The sequence below is a fragment of the Ochotona curzoniae genome, unplaced genomic scaffold (assembly GCF_017591425.1).
Source record: "Ochotona curzoniae isolate NIBS_2020 unplaced genomic scaffold, NIBS_Ocur_1.0 scaffold_4506, whole genome shotgun sequence".
NCBI classification, from domain to species: Eukaryota; Metazoa; Chordata; class Mammalia; order Lagomorpha; family Ochotonidae; genus Ochotona; species Ochotona curzoniae.
The window spans coordinates 12,901,964-12,920,160 of NW_024467119.1; the positions used below are offsets into that span (position 1 = coordinate 12,901,964).

The following is an 18,197-nucleotide window of genomic DNA, read 5'->3' on the forward strand; positions in this document are numbered from 1 at the left end:
ATTCATGATTCAGCTAACGCCTAGATGTCACCGCAGTTCCATCCATCCCCTCCACTTTGCCTCTGGATGAAAAGAACAAATGTCATCCCTTGAATACATGAAAGCCGACAGAGCCTCCTCTCAAGAATGTAAGGTTTTCTCAAGGAGCAAAGATATGGAAATCAATGGAAATGTGTCTATATTAGAGAACATTTATAATGCTGACAGAACCAAAGAAAGAGAGAAATTAAGACGACTTAATCGGAAGTGGTTAAAACAATACAAGTGATCAAAACAATACAAGAACAAAGTAGCTTCAGAAGATAATCCTAAGCATTGGAGAAGCAGAAAGAAAAAAGAACCACCTTGCTTTAACTCCCCAGCACTGAGACCTCATAGGTATTCAAGATCAAACACTTCCTTAAAAATGAGTTTTATTAAACTTAAAAACCAATATAGGCAATACTTTCATGAGTTTAACACGATACACTCATTTTGGTATCAACAAGAATGAAATGGCAAAAACACCAAGACAGTTCTTTCTGTTTCTGTGATTACAGAAAGGAAGCATTGGGGGAGAAAAGGGAAACATGAGGCTTTCTGCAGACCCCAGTTCCCTTTAGCTGCATTTCTGCCAGAGACCATAAAAACACCTGCTCTGATCAGCTCTCAGGAGCAAACTGGTAAGGAAAAATAGAAAAATCATATTTTTCCATAACACTCAGGTACATATGTTGGCCTTGTGTAAAACTAGTAATACATACAACTTTAAAAAGAATTTTGACTCAAATGCACCAAATTCAGTTCTAAAAAATAATTTTTAACTCAAATATAGTAAAATATATGAAAGAGAACATTTTCAGAATGACACCAGAGTCTCCTAAAAATAACAGAGGAGATGAAAAAAATAAAAAAGGAAAAACAAAGAGGAAAGCAAAGAGCATGTGGTCAAGAGGGAGTTTTCTTGGATATTTGAATGTATGCTCATATCGCCCTCAATTCCTAGATTATATTCATGGTTTAAAGAATGAGGAAGTTCAATGGAAAATACGTTGCACTAAACCATGAAATTTTCTCCTATAGAAATGGACACGTTAGCAACTGTTTTATAATTACAATCAATTTAGTATAACATGGATTTCACTAAAAGTAAACATATTCAAGGTATACAATAATTGTATAACCTTGAGTTATTCTGTGATTGTTTCAGCATTACTTATACATCTATCTAAATATAATTATATCCTTTATATTGATTCTCTGAAAAATAGTATCACTATGTGTTCTTTAATTTGTATTTTTAAGATGTTTTATTTATTTTAGAGACAGGAGCCGGAGCTTATTCTGGGCCTTCCAAGTGTGTGGCAGTGGCTCAATCCTTGGACCATCTTCCAGTGCCTTCCCAGGCACATTAGAAAAGAGCTGAATTGGAAATGAGCTGCTGACTTTATAAGCAGCTCCATGTGGAATTCTGGGTAACAGATGGCAGCTTTACTTGCTTTACTACAACACTAGCCCCTTGTATGTGATTTTAGAAAAAGAATTAGTAGTTGTTGTTTTTCATCAAATCAATGCTAAAGTGTTTTTATGCTTGCTCTTGGCTGTAAATTTTCCTCTGAAATAGCTATAAAAACTGAGCTTTATTTATTAAATTTAGGAAAGAAGGAAGGAAGGAAGGAACTAAGGAAGGAAGGAAGGAACTAAGGAAGGAAGGAAGGAAGGAGAAAGAAAGAAAGAAAGAAAGAAAGAAAGAAAGAAAGAAAGAAAGAAAGAAAGAAAGAAAGAAAGAAAGAAAGAAAGAAAGAAAGAAAGAAGGAAGGAAGGAAGGAAGGAAGGAAGGAAGGAAGGAAGGAAGGAAGGAAGGAAGGAAGGAAGGAAAGAAAGAAAGAAAGAAAGAATGAAAGAAAGAAAGAAAGAAAGAAAGAAAGAAAGAAAGAAAGAAAGAAAGAAAGAAAGAAGGAAAGAAAGAAAGAAGGAAAGAAAGAAGAAAGAGAAAAGAATATTAAACTGAACATTCTGAAAATATAAACCAGAATAGACGACCCAGTGCAATACCCTAGTGGTTAAATCCTCAGCTGACACACTCCAGGATCCCACAGGGGCACCAGGTCACATCCTGGCTGCCCCACTTTCCTTCCAGCTCCCTGCCTGCCCGGAAAAGCACGGTCCGAAGCCTTGGAACCCTGCACCTATACTGGACACCTGGAAAATTCTCCTGGGTTCTGGCTTAGGAAAGGTGCGGCTCCAGCCACTGCACCCTCCTGAAGACTGAACCAGTAGATGGAAGATATTTCTCTCTGTCCTTCTCTCTGTAAATCTGTCTTTCAACAAAGAGAAACAAAAGCTTTAAACAACAACAACAAAAAGAATAGAATATATCTAGCTGAATTATTGTTGATGTTTAAGTGTTTCCTATGAACCTTTGTGGTGTCTGGGCAGGGAGTGCCATTGTGTGTGATAACGTTATGCCATGTGGGCACCGCTTAGTGTCTTGGCTCCTTGCTCTATTTCCAAGCCCACTCCCTGATCATCAGCCTGGGAATGCAGGGATAGATGACCTGGAAAATTAGATCTTTTCCAACCATGTGGCGATCTGGATGAAACCCATGACTCACTGTAACCCAGGGAATGAATCAAAGGATGCAAGGTATGGAAGAATTCTTCCTACAAAATCCTTTCAATCCTTTCTCTACATGGTAATAATTTAAATAAAGCCATCTCCCTCTTCTCCTCATAAGGCTGACTTTCAAACAGATCAATCTTCAAAATAAAGTGTTTTCTACACAGCTGACATATAGCTGAGGCTGGTCACGCACGAGTAATTTCTTTTTTCCTTGAGCATGCCTGCTTGCTGCAGTAGACCAGTCTTCAGGCCTTGCTATCATGCTGATCATTTAACTCACACCACTCCATAGAGAAGCAACAACTCTTTCAATCATGTTCATTTGTTTTTGGAGAAAAGTCTGTTCAGTGCTGTGTTTCTGATGCTTTTGTTTGGCTTTGTGCCTTGCTCCTTTTTAATCTGTACTAACATAAAAGAACAGGTGCCCTGTATTTCAAACACACAATTCTAAGATAAACAGGCTTCCCTTACTGCTGGTTCTTCCCTTCAATCCCTATCCTCCTCTCCTTGATTTTCTTCTTTAATTATTGTAAAATCAGAATCTCAGGTCAGTCTATAACCACTGGCTTAATGCACCGCTGACCTTATGATTCAACAAGCAAAAACAAACAAAAACAAAACAAAACAAAAACAAAAACCAGAGCTCCATGGGAGTTTGAACAAGGGCTAGAAGCAACATATAGCAAGGAGTCTGCTCTGCCTGTGTTCTGCTCTGCTCAGCCTCCCAGCTGCCAGGAGGGTGTCGGAGTGCCAGTCTTCTCCAAGAAAGCACCACACAGCTTGCTCCCCATGCCAGATGCAAGACTGATGCGGAGGTGAACAGTCCCCTGGCGTCTTCATTGTGGAGTCAGAAAATCGAACCATGGCACCTGACCCGGGAGGTCAGAGGATGCCACTCCTGGGAGAACCCTGACCAGCCTCAACACAGCATGGCTTTTACTCCCTTACATCACACCCTACACAGAAAAACAAACAAACAGACGGACAAAACATAACCAAACCAGATTTAAGCACCACGCCACTTTGAGACTCCAGAGGCCAAATCATTAAAGCAAGCAAGCAAACAAACTCTCCGAAACAGATGCCACATGCCAGAGCCTTCACCTGCAGTCAGAGGTCATATCTCAAAAGCATGTGTGTTGAGTTCATGCCCACAGTCAACTGTTCCAAAAGGATGTACCCCTTTTTTAAGAAAAAGTGGTAAATTCCAGTTTGGTTCCAGATTATTTGTAAAACCTCATTACAGGGTCCCAATGCCAAGGTCAGGAAGAATGCTGGAATTCTGTGTGTTCTTGCTCAGGTTTTGCGAGGCTCCCGGGTCCCTTTGCTCTCACTTGCTTACTCAGCCCATTCTCCGGCCCACCTTGAATTGCCCTGCCACTTCCTCAGTGTGAGTTTCTGAGACTAAGCACAGAAAGACAGCTATAGGAGGTCCAGGTCCTCCACGGTGCCCCTGCCCACATCTGTGCACCTCTCACACACGCCACTTTAAGCTTCCAGGTGACAGGATCTGAGATGATGCAATTAAAACCCTCACAGAGAACAGAGGATGCAGAGTTGAGCTGCAGATCTTGAAACAAACACACTGCCCTCAGACGTCAGCTTGTCACTTTCTCATCTTAGTCTGTGCGATGTTAGCAAAATTAACCTTCTGAGCTTCAGCTGCCCCAGAAATTGTGGCTCACAGTATGTTGGCTGGCTTAAAAGCTGGATTATAAATAAAACATCGAACAGCGCAGTTTGCCGCACACACGTCAACCCTCTTCGCCTTGCCATCCAAGGTCTACAAGCCAGACGATTCTGACATTCAGCTCCGGGGCCGTCCTTGGATCACTATTAGTTTAAGAGTATCACAGCCTTGTACACTCCACTTGAAAGTCAGACCAGCCTCTTTTGCCCACTTTTGTCTTTGCTAGAAACAAGGTTCTTTCTTCCTCGACTTTAATCCCAATCCTGTCCTAGCTTCAGATGAAAATAATTTCCATCCTCCAGAGAACTCATCATGGGAACACCCAGCCAGGCTTTCCCTGAAAATGCCCTCGGCGAAGACTTCACTTTCATCAGATTATTGCAGAACTCAGATTTCTCAACCCTGCTTGCTGAATGTTTAACTTCTTTTTCAGTGCCTCATCAAGGCACTTTATTAATGGTCTCCATTTGTCTGACTTGCCTGTAATCATTTGCAACGGATCTAGTGAGCTGAATTTATTTCTCTCTAAAATTAAGATTATTGAAACACTGACACTTCTAGTCACGCAAACCACCCTTCAGAGCCTCCATAGAGGCCTAGGCATAAACAGTTGGCAAAGACTGGATCACCAGAGTGTGTTCCACTTCCCAGGGCTCCCTCGTGCCCCAGTGGGGGGTCGTGGGGCAGGCCACACCCCTACATGGTCAGGTCACACGCTGGCACATGACTGCAGTGAGAAACGAGGCAAAGGAGCCTGAGCGTCTGACCTGGGGATACTTCTCAGGGAGACTGTTGAAATCTTTCATGGCAAACAGCACCCAAGAGCAGTTGTTCTTTGTGCTAAGGTCTGAGCTTCATCAGTCCCCAGTCCTTACAATCCAACATAGCATTTGAAACCAGAAACAAAACATTCAGTTAAGGGGCCAGTAGAAATCTCATTCGGGCTGGGTTCGTACTATCATTCTGTATTAAGAGCGGAAACTATGAAGGGTTTCACACACAAGTATGGAAGAAGTCAAACAAACAAGCCAAAAAGTGCTCTGATTGAGTGTTACTTTAGTGCAACTGGTAACAGATGCTTGCCAATCATCCACAGTGGGGGAAAAATACCCTGTTTTGTAATTTAATCTATTTTTAGCTGAATGAAGGAAGAGGGTCTCCCCAAGTGTGTCTGCGTGGGCCCGCAAAACACCGTGACCTCCCCTGGCTCTGTTGCTGCTGTTGAAATTCTCTCCCCACCTCCCTGCCGCTGTCACCAAGCAAGGAGCCTCACTGTTGTGACATTTCATTTGTCTGGGCAGTAGTATGCCAAGGCGACTGCCCGGTTCTAAGTCAAGGATGGAAGACAATCAAAGGCCGTTAAGCAAACCAGTGTTGACATATTAAATCATGCTTGAACCAAGAGAGCAAAAACAGATGACACACAAAACCTTCTAAAGAGAATCGTAAATAAATAAATAACACAGGTCAGTCTGCTGCTATAAAAAGAAGCTTTTAGCATTGGAAAACACTGGGATGGGTGAGTATGAGGAAGGCGTTCATGGGCCAAGAAATGACATTGCCTTCAGATGGTGAGATAGATGCAGCACCGGAGAGCGCGAAGAAAGGAAGTGTGAGGGAGACGCAGGGAAACACTGGCAGGAATCACTTCACACAATTTCCATTCAAAAAAAAACAATGGAAAATAAAATTGTGATGATCCCATTCTTTATTTTAGAACCATCCTAACGGAATCCTTTCAAAACCCTCTGCATTCATCAGAGGGGAAGGCCTTGTGCATATGGAGTAGCGTGTCATCATTCTGTTACAGACACACAGCGCGATCATTGAGGCATTCACTCTCCAAGCCTGAGCCCTGCTAATAATCCCATCAAAGAAATGGAGTGATCCATCAGTCAAATCATCCTTTGCTCTAATTGTTACTTCCCCAAACTGGGGCTCTTCCCTTTTTTTCTCCTTTTCTTCTTTAAATTCCACCTTCACAGCACTAAAATGAACAGGATATCTTCAAGCTCAGAAAAGATCAAAGCTTATCAACAAATCACTTCAGATCTTATAGATGAAATACTACCGACCAGCCTTAAATGCGGACAAAGCACTAAAACGCCGAAGAGAATGAAACGCGAGGAGACGTGATCCTCACAAATGACTACAAATAATGAAGAATACAAAAGCATTTTCATGTAAAGAAAACCAGTTATGAGATCGTTTGAAAGCTCGAAATTCACTTTTTTATTATTGTTGCTGGTGACATACTTTCTAGCAAGAACTATGAGAGTTAGTGACCCCCGGGGCTTTTGCTTCGTAATAACTGCTATGTCTCTGAACGAAGGCACATGTTCAAGTTCCAAAGCAATAAATTGATACAACTTCAGTTTACACAGGACTGTTTTCGTATGGGTAGCATAAACTAATGCACGCATGAGCTAGATAAATTGATACTAACAAACAAAAAATTAAGCTACATGTATGAGTTAGGTAACTAGCTAGTTTTCTATGCACCACTCAAAAGAGGTAGTTTTCCAGACTAATCTATTCAGGAGGTTTACTAAATGTGTACAGATGAAGCTCAGAACATCTTCCATCTTATCACAAAGTGCACCTACTCAGGTTGATGACGTACACGATGGTGATTACAGACTACAGCTCAATCAGGGGGCTAAGTGGAGCTTTACAGTACAAGAAATAAAAGCAGAACGGAGTCTAAACTTACATCAGTGACTCTTGTCCAAACTGAAAATACAAAGTGTGACAGCCTGCACATAAACTCCTCCCCCGACTCAACCACAAGCCTCATTATCCCTGCTAATTAGCTAGCCATCATGAAACTTCAGTTGACATGTTCAATTATGAAAATTGAAAATTGGGCCCGGCGCGGTGGCGCAAGTGGTTAAAGGTCCTCGCCTTGCACGCCCGGGATCCCATGTGGGCGCCGGTTCTAATCCCGGCAGCCCCGCTTCCCTTCCAGCTCCCTGCTTGTGGCCTGGGAGAGTGGTCGAGGACGGCCCAAGGCTTTGGGAACCTGCACCCGCGTGGGAGACCCGGAAGAGGCTCCTGGCTTCGGATCGGCATAGTATCGGCCCGTTGCGCTCACTTGGGGAGTGAATCATCGGATGGAAGATCTTCCTCTCTGTCTCTCCTCTCTGTATATCCGCCTTTCCAATGAAAAAATAATAAAAAAAATAAAAAAATAAAAAAAAAATAACAAAGAAAATTGAAAATTGAAACTACATACATCGTGCAAATAACACCATATCCTCCCTCCGCCTTGAAGATTTCCTTATTCTCCAAAGGACTGTTGTGTTTTTACTTATTTGAGCAACAGCTGATACAACGTATCAAATTATTAAGATTTTGTCTGTAATATATATCTGAACTTGTAAATACCACTAAATATGATTAATCTTATTGCAATAAAAATATTACCATAGCACTTTAAATTCACATTTTTTTCTTTTTGACATGATTTGATTATAATTGCTGAGCTGACAAACGAAGTAAAATTTGACTTGTGCTATCACTGAGGATTCTTTATGCTAAAATGATTATAAGTATACCTTCCTTAGACTAGTTTTAAAAATGTATCGTTTCACAAACTTACTTCTAAGTTCCATTCTCAATGCCAAGATATATTTTTTCTGAATTTTTAAAATACTGTGTTTTGAATAAAGTTTGAGAGCATCTGATCACAGAAAAAAGAAGGAATATGAAGAAACTAAAGGTATGCTAATGTCTTATAAATCATTTTATTCCTAATGCTTCTTGCCAAATTTTTATAATAATATTTATTAGAAATGTTTATTTTCATAAGAAAATATTTATAAGAAATATTTATAAGAAAATTATATAAACCTCTTCTGTTAAAATAACAATCTTACTAAACCAGAAGCATTATTTAATTTTCCAATATTTAAACAGCTTAACTATTTTTGGTGATTTATTAAATACATAATGAAGATGAGTGTTGAATACAGCATAAATGAGAAGTATTTTTCATAAAACATCCTGATTTTTTACATGATGAATATCTTTCACTTTAGTATGAAGAAGGTTCAAATGAAAGTATTATATATCCACAATTTTTGTATGGCCACAGTTTTTTAAAAGTAAGGGATTGATATCTGGGCACTGCATGCCTTAGAACTGATTATTTTGCAGAATGCTTCCAATTCCAATAACTTGACAGAAGTAAGAAAACCTAAAAAATCCTCCAGATGGAACACCTAGAAATCCTGAAATAAATAAAATCAAGTTTGAGGTTCTTTTCATTATGTTATATTTAAGCGTAAGGAAACCAGAAGAAATAAAAAAACTAACAATCTGGGAAGGACAATCCAGAAGGCAGAGCAACAGTAAACAGGCAAAGCCTTGGGTGACCATTGGCAAAGCTGCTGCCTCACACATGGGTGTCCCTGTCCGGGCCCAGGACCCCAGCCTCGCACCAAGGAGGAAGAGAGCTTGTGATCTTAAAGAGCTGACCTCCCCCTCAAGGGGACACAGTTTAGAGGGCCGGCCACCGACTGATGGAGAGCCCAAAGAGGCAGTGTGACAGTGACGGTGGGGACAACAGTCATATTCTTCTGGAATCTAACTCAGTAGGTTCTGGAGCACAGATTCTTACTAATCCATGCACGCTAAAATATCACAACACTTCCCAGTTTTGAGTGTACTCATCATCACCTGGGAGGCTTTATGAGAAAGATCGACAACTCAGCCAGCACGAGGCAATACGATCGAAACCGGTCCACTGTATGCCAGCCATGATATTGTGTAGAATGATTGTGTAGCTTTGTTAAAGTTGGACGCCAGGCCCTGTACATGCTAGCTGGCACTGGGGGCTAGTTCTGTCAAGTCAAACCACAGAACTACCTGAGAGTGCATAATCCAGGAGTGGGAGAGGCCTGGGAGGGAAATAGTGGGCTCCTCCCTCTTCGGTTACCACTTCAATGGGAGGGCACGAAAACCAGGACAGGGGCTGGGGTGGAATGGGGTGTGGGACAGACTGGACTACTGCTACATATGCTGGCAAACCAGGGTAGGAACGGGCTGGTGGGGGTTATTAGGAGTACCTCCAACTAGGCTGCAGCTCGCACTGGTCTATGTGAGGGCCAAGAATGTGCTGGGCAGAACCAGGATGGACTGCAACACCCATTGGTTCCAGTGGAAGTCGGGGCTGAAAACAGAACCAACCCAACAATCGCAACCACCAGCTGATTAGGGCCATGGACTGTGCCAGGCCCTGTACTTGCTAGCACATTCAAGAATCTGTTCTGAGAACACCTCAGACAAAGTTTCTTTGGAGATGTCCCCAATCGAAATGCTGGACTCAGAACCCTAACCAAGAAACGAGAGAAGACAGAACAGGTCAATCAACCATCTCAGCTATATGTTGGCAGCAAAACACAGGGCAAATGGAGACTCTATGATGGACCATGTCAATCAGTAGATTCTTCAAAGACCTCATCGTGCCTGGAGTGGCGTGACTGGCAGCAATTCGTAACTGTTGAACTATCAAAACCACTTGAGCAAGAACCTCGGAGCATACCCTACATGCAGGACCTGGGGAGGGTGGGAAATTGGGTGGGCCTTCTCCCTTAATATCCCCCTTTAAACATGAAGGAAACAATATGGAAATAATAGTCTTACCCACTTTCCTATAGCTCTTGAATCTTTTTATCCTAATTTACTATGTAAAGATTGTCAAAAACATAATAAAAAAAAATAGTTGGACACACAAGCAATCAGATAAAATTGTGTCCGAACGAGGCATAGCGGAGGGAATGCTAAATCATGTGAGGCCCTTCTATGAGGCAGTAAGACGATCCGAAACCAAAGGGGAAACAAACAAGAAACACAGATGGGGGAGATTACGCTTTGATTCTTTCTCCCAGCTTACAATTCCTGTCTATTTATGGTAATGAACAAAGAATAGACAGTAAAAAGGTAATCCTAAGTCAAGATTCAAATATTAAAAAATAAACACAGTATTATATTAGATCAATACAGTGAAAGTTACATAATTACAATCTATAAAAGAAAACCATCACAGAACATTCTGAGGGGAGCACAGACATGACTAAATCAGGTCTTATACGCTGTGGTTAGTGCAGGATTGTGACATATACAAAGCAGTCAGCATAAGTATATGCTGTACTTTATGCAGTGATAGGATCTTTTTCACACATACCTCATCTTCCAAATTTGTAAAATTTGTATCAGCACATCAAAGGTCAAAAGAACCCTGCTACCAACAACGCAGTCTTAGACTCAGTATTTCCGGGGTTGGGACTAAGATCTTTCATTTCTCCCGTACTGCCAGGGTTTTCCAAGATGGCTAGCACAGGAAACACTCCTTGGCAGGCAAACATGATGTGATTTAAATTCACACTTTACAGGTGCATACTACAGCATGTAACATTCCACAGATAGGGCAGGTAAGGCTCTGTCAGGTTCACTCCTGCTGTGACACATCTACCAAACACAAGGGAATGACCTGAGGCCTGTTTCCCAAAAAGCACAGTATCCTGAATTGCCTGAACACCCAAACATTTCCTAATGCTTTCCACACATCCATCCGATGCCGGGAGTCTCATATTTATTCATTGTATGCAGATATTAGCTATTTTGCTTCTTATCATTTTTTTTTAATTGGAAAGGCGGATATACAGAGAGGAGAGACAGAGAGGAAGATCTTCCGTCCCATGATTCACTCCCCAAGTGAGCACAATGGCCCATGCTATGCTGATCCGGGTAGCCTCTTCCGGGTCTCCCAAGCGGATGCAGGGTCCCAAAGCTTTGGGCCGTCCTCGACTGCTTTCCCGGGCCACAGGCAGGGAGCTGGAAGGGAAGCGGGGCTGCCGGGATAGAACCAGCACCCATATGGGATCCCGGGCGTGCAAGGCGAGGACCTTTAACCACTTGCGCCACCACGCTGGGCCCGCTTCTTATCATTTTTGCTAACATTTTTGATTTACAGTTGTGGAAACTGAAACTGTCAGGAACATATTTGTGAACATACATTCTCTAACTTTTCAGTACTGAATCTCTCTTCCCATATAATGTTGCTCATGATGACTCCACCGATTCATGTTATCAGAATTTATACAAATCCTTTTCTTGCTATCTAAATAAGAAGAAGAAGACATAAGACAAACGGACTATGCTTTATTTTTCTAGCATTTTTAAATTTGATTTTCAGCCACTTCTAAATATATCAATTAAAACATGCAAGAATATAGATATGTAAAGATCTTCGTGAGGTCATTGTCATTAAAACGTATAGGAGCAACTTTCTACCTTAATCTGTGATAATGCATGTTTTGCCCAAGTGTATTTGAGAATGAAATCATCATTAACTCTCCATGTGTATGATCACAAGGAACGCCAAGCCGTCGGTGCTGGAATCCACTGGCAAAGCCATACAATGGAGCAGTCTTCACCAGGACAAAACGTCCTAGAAACCTTCCTAAAGGAAAACGTGCACAGTTGTTTTCACAACTCTTGCAAGCATAAACTACAACTATGTGTGATGCTTGAGAAGACAGACAGGTGGCTAGACAGATACTCAGAATTTGCACTAACACATTCCTATTTTTATGTGAGAATGCAAATTCAAGTCATCAGTTTGACCCTTGCTTTGGTTCCTCTCTCTTTCACTGCCAAAACATCCTCTCTTTCTACCCACAAATTCACCAATTTACTGCTCTCATTGGATCCATACAATATCCAGGTCCTCTTTTTAAAAAAGGTATAATAATGTCCAACTAACCGTGCACGCACCGATTCCATCCATCAAGAGGTCACCACTTCACACTTGAAATGTGTGTGTTTCATCTTAGGTGTGAACTCAGAACAACTTTTACATGGAAAATCAGAAATTAACACTTTAAATTTCTTATATTTTTATATTTCAATGCATTTAAAGAAACTAGCATGATACAGTTTTTAAAAGCAACAACAGAGACACGTAATTAACGTATTAGACCAGATTTCTGCACTGGAAGCTCCTGTTTCCCGCATTTCTTACATGTTGGCTCAGCCATGCTCATGTGAAGATTCGACCACAGAGAAGAAATAAATCTTTCCCCCTGTCCTGTAAAAAATAGCTCACTTGAACTCCAACTACTCACACCATGTCAAGATTTCCCCTTCACTGGAACTGGAGACGGGAGTTCATACTCATGTCAACCGGACGTGCTGTGTTCCCAGCATACAGAAATTGCACTGGTAGCTTATAGTGCCCTGTTATAGGGTAACTTGAGGAATGAAGGATAAACTGCCACCCAAGTAACAGCTCTTTCAGCTTTGAATTCCTAACACAATCCTTATAAAGCAGGACCTATGATATTTATAGAGCATGTTCACTCAAAATGCAAATGTAGGATTTTCATGTGGTGCATGAAATAGCTAAAGAATATGCATAGTTAGGTGTATATACCTGGTTAGATAAAAATGTATTGGGAATGCCCTTTCATAATGGAAGTTACATATCCCTACCAGTACATTTTATTTTTTAATGACATACATAGATGTAGATATAGATACATAAAGATAAACATAAGAAACGGCCCATTTTAACTGAATTAAGAACAAAATGGTTGGCCTTGTATTAAGTAATTTTCAGGTATTAGCTCACAAGATTTCCATGAAGAGTTTAAATGAGAGAAAATTCATTAGCAGACAGATTTGGGAACATGCACAGGGATGCAGGGCTGAGAACTGGCACACATAGGTTTGGAAGGCAAGCAGCCTGAATCAGAATCTATGCTAATTAGCAGTTCATACCGCCAATCACAGGCAACCTGCTTCCCATCACATTCAAGTTCAGTTAGCCACACTGCCAAGTTTCACTCTGTGAAATTGGGACAAGTAAACATGCTCACGCTGCAAAGGTGACCAGCTCACGAAGCTCTCCATGAACACAGTTTCAGTGGCTCACCTGTTCATTTGGAGACAGTGAATATTTGGAATAGCTGTAGTCAATCGGGAATAATTTTCACTCAGTATAATTTTGGTAATATCTGAAGATATTTTTGACTGTCAAAATTAGTAGTAACGCATTCTGCTGCATCTAGTGGGTACAGCCCAAGGAAACTGCTAACCATCCTCAAATGCGCAAAACATCCCTGCTACTGCCACCACCACCATCACCAGTATGAAAAGCATCTGGCCCAAATTACCAAGACTGCCAGTGAGTGCTGAGAAAGCACAGTGTAGAAAATGCAAAACGGGCAGGCATTCTGGCTGAGCACATTAATCTGCTTGGGAACAGCCACTCTGTCCCAGAAAGCCAGTTCCTGACTTAGCTACTCCATTCCCAGCCAGCTCTTCGTGAAGACACCCTAAAGGCAGCAGAGAGGATGGCCAAGTACTCTGGATACCTGGCTCCTGGCTCCCGCCTCATCCAGTTCTGACTGTTGGGGGCATTTGAGAAGTGAACCAGAAGATGGAAGATGAAAAAACCTGTGTGTGTGTGTGTGTGTGTGTGTGTGTGTGTGTGTGTGTGTGTCCTCTTCCCTCTCTGTCACACTGCCATTCAAGCTCATAAGTAAATTTTGAAAAACAAAATCAACTGTGCACATGGTCTGAAAGCTTAATAGAACCAACCCCATACAATGCCACATATCAGTTTATTTCTTTTTAACAATAAAGACCTTCTATATTTCTCATGTGGGACATCTAAAAATGCACTGACGTGGCCATTTCATTATCTTGGAGTCTCGCTTTCAACAGCAGCACAGACACACACAAATCAACCTCCATACACATCACTGACAGCTCACACGACTACCACTACCATCATTTATTCAAGTTTTCAAATTAAAATCCATTTTCTTTTATTTTATATATCAACAATATTAAGTAGAATCAACATTCAATGCCCTTTGACATTTTTATACTAATACTAATAAAAAAAATAACTAGGCAATCTTTGCATAATTATGTGAACACCTGACTGATTATATTCCCAGCCAACTTTGCTTCAGTCACAACCAAGCGCCAACAGTATGAATGATGGGCATACTGCTCCCCACTGCACGTGCACTATTTCTGAACCAAGGCTCTTTTTCAGCTGGGTATTTTCAGTACATTTTCCTGACTGTGCAATCATCTCCCAGTTGGACAATTAGTAAATGCGTTTTCCCCACTGTGCTTGAGGTGGACCTCGCCCTTACCCTGCATCTTAGCATGGACTCTATACCTTCTTCGCTCTGGCTGGTTCTGGCAGTGACCTACAATCTAAAACTCTTTCCTCCCTTTGCTATATGGGAAACCATAATTATCTAAGGCTAATTTCAAATTACTACTTTATTCCACTAGCAACTGATGAAGATTAGTGGGCTTGCCTTGCATCGGAGGAAGGCAGCAACATAATCACAAGAGAACTCAGCAGGCCACATTTGATTCATGTGATCTCAATTACTTCTGTCAAACACCATTCACGTCAGTAACAAGCAGAAATGTTCAAAACGGGTCTTTTGCTAAGCATTTTGTATTCAAAAAATGTTTTTCACATGTCTCTTAAGAGAAGAAAAATAGCAGACATGTCATTAGAAAGAATAATAAATAGCAAGTAGGGAAACATACTTGGATAAATAGGTTTGGGATAAGCTTTGTTTCTCAACATAAAGAACATTTCAAAGAAATAAATTTGTGTACTTCAGCAGCTCATTACTGGAAATTCAGGCATAAAATTAAAACTAACAAAACAAATCTACACTATACTTTTAGTTGGTAAAATTGAGATGGGAGTACTTCGGTAAAACCAGATTATTACAGGAAAGGAACTGCACCTGTGTTTACAGAAGTTAAGTGAGGAGATGTGGAATTAGCAAGGACTCCTGATTCACTGCTCCAAGATCCTGTGGCTTGAGACCAAGTGTTCATGGACCAGCCAGCATCCTGAACACTGAAAATGCATCTTCTCAGACACCAGTCAGCTCCATTATACACCACACATGTAACAGATCATGGGCATGGAAGTATGCTGTCATCTTCCACCAAATTTTAATATACTATGTTAACTATTAAAACGGATATATTCAAACCTCAGATTCTTATTATAATTATATTCTTAATTAAATCCTAACAGTGAGGTTATCAAGGAAGCTGGGTAATTAAATATCATTAGAGAATAAGGTCATACTATAAATATATTTTGATATGTAGAAAATCCACTGAGATGGTCTTTATCATACCTAATATAGGAAGTGTCAATCACATGTGATTTAATAATCCAAACTTCAGAATATGGTCTGATCGTCATAGGATTAAGGAAGGTTCAATTTAAAGACATGTTTGTCAATTTTCAGGAACACCAACAAGAATTTCAGATATAGCAAGACGAAACAATACAAATGTGAGATAAATCAACAAAAGGCAGTGTTTTAAATCCAAGACTGAGGACTTCGCACGGCCTCTCTTGTTTCCTTGGAATCTACCTCCATCCTGTTGCGATTCGGTCTCTTTCTCATTCATTAAATGAAAACAATCACTGCTGATATCAAGGACTTTGTAGTACAACTGGGGTGGGAAGAGTCTTTACTCCAGTTGCTGATCAACGAACCTTTGCAAAATGGTACATTGAAAGAATTCTACGCAGGGAGATTGAATGAATTAACACCAGCGAGCCTTGACCTTGTCAGCGAAGCAGAGATACAGGAGCACAGGTGGGAAGGATCAACATCATCAGCAGGCATAAAGGAAGTGCAGAAATATTCCAGGGGAAGAAAATAAAATCATGAAAGAACAAATAGTAAAAAATAAACAAACTTCCTTTAGGAAATCGAAAAAAAAAAAAATCTGCTGTGGCTACTGCAGAGGGAGGGATCCGAGCTCACTTTGGGATGAGTCTGGGTAAAAACCACCCTGGACCGTAGGACACTGACAAACACTAAGCCTGAAGAAAACAGCTGGATGTGCGCAGGACCCAGGGCATACTTGGCAAGAAAAGGACTGCGCATGTACAGGATGTATATGGATATTGATATGGATATGGATAGCACGGATATGGTTCAAAAATCAAAATTTCTAGTCATTCATTAAATCTGAAAAACAAAATTTTAGCAAGGCAGGCTGCTAAATTGAAGGACAAAGGAAGCAGAAGTAGATGGTTTTAAGAGAGAACTTGGTGGACCTGCAACAAACATTTTAGGAAGGATTGAAACTGAGTGCCCAGGAAGATGGCAAAGATGCTTCTGAACTGTCTGCCTTCGCAGGAAGTAGAGTTCTAAAGACTTGGTGATCAGTGCAAGTCAGAGCCAGGATGGCACTTACCCTACACACCTCATCCACCCAGTCCTCACCCATGCACGTCTTTACATACAGACAAAAAGACAGCCAGAGAGTATACTTGTCCAAAGCAAACACCCGACAGATACTTGCTTGCACTGAGTTACTCACTAAATGTTTTAAGTACTTTGCGTTGTATGCCTACAATGGCATACACTGTTTACTGTACAGCATCAAGATTCACAGAGCCTCAATTGTACACCACACTTGTTGGGCTGTGTGGTCTAGAGACGACCCGTCACCCACAGCTGGAGTTCACGGTAATTCAGTAAAGTGGGCTACAGTGCACACTCCTCAGTTAAGCCCACTGTCTCACAATTCAGCACTTCCTCCCTACTTAGGAAAGTGCAAGCAAGAACGCGGAAGTGTGTGAATGCTCGCACTAACATTCTGTCAAAACACTAGCATCACGATATAGTTCATAGGCACAGGAAACTGTTCTAATCACACTGCGCAAATTCTGTCCTCCATAACTACAGCTCTCTCTCTCCTCCTCTGTCAACCTAAACGAAAGCAAAAGTCACTCGCGAATTCCACAAAACGGTATGAACAAGTAATCAACTATAGCACGCTGCCATACAATACTATTAAGTAAATGTTTGAAATGTAAATCATGGTTTATATTTACATTATTTTAAACTAAAACAGGTTCATGGCCCTGATCTTATAATTCTTGATTTGGATTTCTTCACTTAACATTGAACCTGAACTGAACCAGCTGTAATGCTCAAAAATGAAAGTTAACGTTTTTAAATGCAATCAGGAAAAAGCTGTGATTCATTTCACCGAGAGCCTTACACACAGTTCAGAAACATAATGTTAATTTGAGAGGACTGTCAGGTGTGTGTGTGTTTCTAAATCCAGTGCAGGCAGTTGTGTTCTATTTGAAAAAGTGAATTCATTTAGAGAGCAAAGCAAAAAATGCCAAATTGAAGCTGGTGCTCAAAGAGGAAACTTAAGTGCAAGAATAATTAACCAAATTCATGAAAATGTACAAGCGATTTTACTTGTTTCATTTCTCTGGATCTATGCTCCATCTGCAGTCAACACTAGGCGAACAGGCGAGTCGACTCACATGCTACAAGCGGCATCCCGACAAAAGAGGCCATGGGGCACAGGGTGGGACCAAGGCACCAGGTCGGTATTCAACTGGCCCCAAATGATGCACATGAAAGCCCGAACATGTCACATAAAATACGATTTGGGCTCACAGAAAAAAAAAATGATTATTTTTAATGGGATGAAATAGCTACTTTACTCCCCAAAAGCTGGCTTCCCTCTGCTCAAACATCAAGTGTTACCCTGTTGCAGAAAACCCCAGGATCCAAGTTTAAAAGGCAACTCACCACAGTGCGGCCAAACGAGGAGCCATCAAATGAATAGGGAGGCATGCATGGTCGAGTTTCAATTTAAAGGAAAAATTAAAGCAGAAAAGAAGTCTCCAAGGGCAAATTGCTTTGAAACAGCATTTGCCCATTGGCTCTATCACCAAGTAGCTCTTTTTGTGGGGCGCGGCTTATTATGCTCCTAAAATGGATCTGTAGATTTTAAAAAGCAAGCATGTAACAGCAGCCACATGCAAATACCATAAACTAAGTCCGGTGAGCTTACAAA

The 18,197-nt window shown here is 41.0% G+C and overlaps 1 protein-coding gene across 9 annotated transcripts in view; it reads right to left on the reverse strand.

The window, feature by feature from the left end:
- The window catches only part of EPHA5 (EPH receptor A5), a 325,738-nt gene that overhangs the window by 233,482 nt on the left and 74,059 nt on the right, over positions 1-18,197 (reverse strand). The window lies entirely within an intron of this gene.